Genomic DNA, 4,296 nt, shown 5'->3' with positions numbered 1-4,296 from the left:
GGGGAGGACGTGAGCAGAAGGGGAGGACGTGAGCAGAAGGGGGAGGACGTGAGCAGAAGGGGAGGACATGAGCAGCAGGGGAGGACACAAGCAGAAGGAGAGGACGTTAGCACAAGCACATCGTGGAGGAAAAGAGAAGGAAAGGAGGAATGGAGCTGGGTCCGCTCAGTGTTTGCTCTGAAAGTCGTTCGAACACAGCCTGTGGGGGAAACTCTGCTCTTCTGTGTCCCTGGTCCATGGTGAGCAATCCGGGCAACACAGAAATCACTGTTTTTCCAGATCAACTGAGAGGGCTTCCCAGGCTGAGGCTCCAGGTCGAAACAGGAGCTGCACATCTGCTTTGCCTCCTTTCAGACTCAGCATGATTTCAGATGAAAAGCTCATACGGTATTTGCTCGAAGGGTCAAAGTCAGACAAAAAAAAATTTCAATTACAAAGTTCCAGCCAAGCCAGAAAAACTCAAAGCCCTGAGGAAAATGGTAAAGGCCGGTACAGGCTCACAATAAAACTTGGACACAGTAGGGATGTGGTTCCTACTTTAATTCGTATGTCTGCCCATGTTTCTGCAACAAATAATTTGAGAAAGAAAAGTGGGTCTTTTTTTAAAAAGAAAAACAAAAAAGATTTTAAAAACTCCATGCAATACCATGTTTATATATCATAAAACCAAGTTTGTTTTACCTTGGCATTAAAGGTGTTATAAACTAAATGTGGAGTGGTGAATTTATGGATTCATTGACACTAGTAATGTCTAGGAAAACATGATGTACCTCTAGAGAGGTACACTGGTCTTCCGAATACTGTGCACTCAGGTGTGTTTAAATGTGTATTTAGGGTTCAATGAAAAAGTAACCTCTTGAAAGAAATATCCCATTTTGCCTCCTGGAACAAAGCCTGTGTTATCTATTTTGAGGAGACTTAAGTCCACTGTTTCTCTTTTCTGTTTTTTTGTACTAAAGTGATTTAGAGTTGGGTTAGTCCAGACTTGTTTTTGCAGAGTAGGTTTTATTTAAGACCTACTTGCCTCTGCTACCCACCGTGTTATCTTCTAACCACAAGGAGAAGTTGTTCTCCGTGACACTTTCCCACTTCCCATGGCTGGATTTAACATTGCTTTCCTTGCTCTCTCCACGGAGCTTGGCTATTACATTTCTTAAGACATTTCTCATCTAATACTCCATATAGTAGTTGTGTGTACACTTAGAGTAGTGATTTTCAACTGGTGTGCCATGAAAAATTTTCAAGATTAATTAAATTATTTCCCCTAAATACACATTTAAACACACCTGAGTGCGCAGTATTCTGAAGACCATGTACCTCTCTAGAGGTACATGTTGTTTTCCTAGACATTACTAGTGTCAATGAATCAGAAATGATTAAGAAGTAAGTAGATGTAAGTATGATAACACGGAAGGAAGTATGTTCTTTTCTTTACTTTTTCTTTTGATCAGCATAACTTAAGTGTGCCATGGAAGTTTAACTATAAGTTCAAGGGTGCCTGTGAAGAACGCTGATTTAGAGTGTGCCTCTCAGTGTCCTCCCCCAACAAGCACTAAGTACAGACATGGGGAGCCTTACTCACCTTTTCAGTCCCTGAAGGAACTATCCTTTTTGTGATCAATCTGCAGTTGTGATGAAATTGAGAAAGAACCCAAGGTCACAGCAGACCACGTGAGGAGAGTTTGCAGGCAACTTGGCACACGCTCTTTCCTCTGGAACTGGACCCTTCTTATACATAAACTGACCTCTCAGGGGGATACACATGGTGCTCTAATCGTTGTACACTTACTGTGAATAGTACCCCAGGAACTCTTCTGCCTGTTTTACCAAAAACAAAATAGAAGGCCCTGAACTAAAACTGAATGCCAGTCTGTGTAGTCCAAACATGCACAAATTTGAGATCCCATAAAAGCCTTGCTTCATCTGATACCAGGACATCCAAACAGCAGAATTGTTAAAGGCACACTTCACACCATCCCTATCACAATTCACACACTTTCATTTCACAAGTAGAACTATAGCCTGGGGAGGGCACCCCATTTTGTGAAGGCAACCTGTCACACCTCTGCAATTCTGAAATGGGACAGTAGCTTCTTTATAGTATGTTGAGTTTATAAGAAACAAAATTGAGCATTTTTTTTTTTTGAGACAGAGTCTCACTATGTCACCCTTGGTAGAGTACCGTAGCATCACAGCTTATAGCAACCTCTAACTCTTGGCTTTAAGCGATTCTCTTGCCTCAGCCTCCCAAGTAGCTGGGACTACAGGCATCCGCCACAGTGCTGGCTATTTTTGTTATTGTTGTTGTTGTTGCAGTTGTCATTCTTGTTCAGCTGGCCCAGACCAGGTTCGAACCTGCCATCTTGGGTGTATGTGGCTGGCACCCTAAAAATTGAGCATTTCTAAGAATTTATTTATTTATTTTTAATTAAGTCATATATACATAGATCACGAATACGTTTATGCCTTTGTGGGATTCAATGTGTTGATTATTTGTACAAATTGGAATGCTTACATCCTACTAATTAACACAGCTTTCACCTCATTCACTTAATCACAGTGTTAAGACATTTGTGTTCTATACTTGATAGATTTGACTTGTCCCCTTGCAATATGCTCCATAGGTGTGGTCCCACCTTAACCCTCCCTTTATTGAACCACTCCTTTCTCTTCCCATTCCCCTCCCCTTCCCTCCTTCATCCTGGGCTATAGTTGTGATTCATCTTTCTTTCATATGAAAGTGTGAGTGATTATAAATTGGTTTCATAGTAGTACTGAATACATTGGATATTTCTTTTCCATTCCTGAGAGACTTTACTAAGAAGAATATTTTCCAGCTCCATCCATGTAAATATAAAAGAGGTAACGTCTCCATCTTTTTTTAATGCTGCATAGTATTCCATGGTATACATATACCATAAATTATTAATCTATTCATGGGTCGATGGGTACTTGGGCTTCTTCCATAACTTGGAAATTATGAATTGAGCTATAATGAACAATCTGGTACAAATATCTTTTTTGCCAAGTGATTTTTGGTCTTCTGGATATACACTTAGTAGAGGAATTGCAGGATCTTATGGCAGGTCTACTTTTAGATCCCTGAGTTTTCTCTAAACTTCCTTCCAAAAGGAGTGTACTAGTTTGCATTCCCACCAGCAGTGCAGAAGTATTCTCTTTTCTCCATATCCATACCAACATCTGTAGTTTTGGGATTTTGTCATGTGGGTTACTCTTACTGGAGTTAGATAATATCTCAAAGTGGTTTTGGTTTGCATTTCTCTGATGATTAAAGATGGTGAGCATTTTTTCATGTTTCTGTAGACCATGCACCTGTCTTCTTCAGAGAAGCTTCTGTTCATGTCATTTGCCCACAATGAAGTGGGATTACTTGTTCTTTTCTTATTAGTAAGTTTGAGTTCTCTGTGGATTCTGCTTATTAGACCTTTGTTGGAAATATGACCTGCAAAAATTCTCTCCCATTCTGAGAGCTGTCTACCTACTTTACTTACTGTGTTCTTGGGAGTGCAGAAGCTTTTTAGTTTGATCAGATCCCAGTAATGTATTTTTGATGTTGCTTCAATTGCCTAGGGGGTCCTCCTCATAAAGTATTCTCCCAGGCCAATTTTTTCACGTGTTTCCCCTGCACTCTCTCCAAGAATCTTTATAGTTTTGTGTCTTAAGTTTAAATCTTTTATCCAATGAGAGTCAATTTTTAAATCTTTTATCCAGTGAGAGTCAATTTTTGTTAATGGTGTGAAAGGTGTGGATCCAGTTCCAGTCTTCTATAACTCACTAGCCAATTCTTCCAGTGCCATTTGTTAAATAGGGAATGTTTCCCCCAATTTATATTTTTCATAGGCTTATCAAAGATCAAATGATGATAAGTCTCTGGGTTCATCTCTTGGTTCTCAGTTCTGTTCCATACATCAATTTTTGTGCCAGTACCATGCTGTTTTGATCACTATGATTTATAGGATAGTCTGAAGTCTGGTAGTGTGATTCCTCCTGATTTGTTTTTATTTCTGAGTAATATCTTGGCTATTCGAGGTTTTTTCTGTTTCCATATAAAACAAAGTACTAATTTTTCCAGATCTTTAAAGTATGACAGAGGTGCTTTAATAGGAATTGCATTAAATCTGTAGATTACTTTGGGTAGTACAGACATTTTAACAATGTTGATTCTTCCCAGCCATGAGCATGGTATATTTTTCCATTTGTTAACATCTTCAGCTATTTCTTTTCTCAGAGTTTCATAGTTCTCTTTATAGAGATCTTTACACGTCCTTTGGTACA

Source organism: Otolemur garnettii, unplaced genomic scaffold (assembly GCF_000181295.1).
Source record: "Otolemur garnettii isolate 467f Iridium unplaced genomic scaffold, OtoGar3 scaffold00113, whole genome shotgun sequence".
NCBI classification, from domain to species: Eukaryota; Metazoa; Chordata; class Mammalia; order Primates; family Galagidae; genus Otolemur; species Otolemur garnettii.
Note: the sequence above shows the minus strand (reverse complement) of the source record.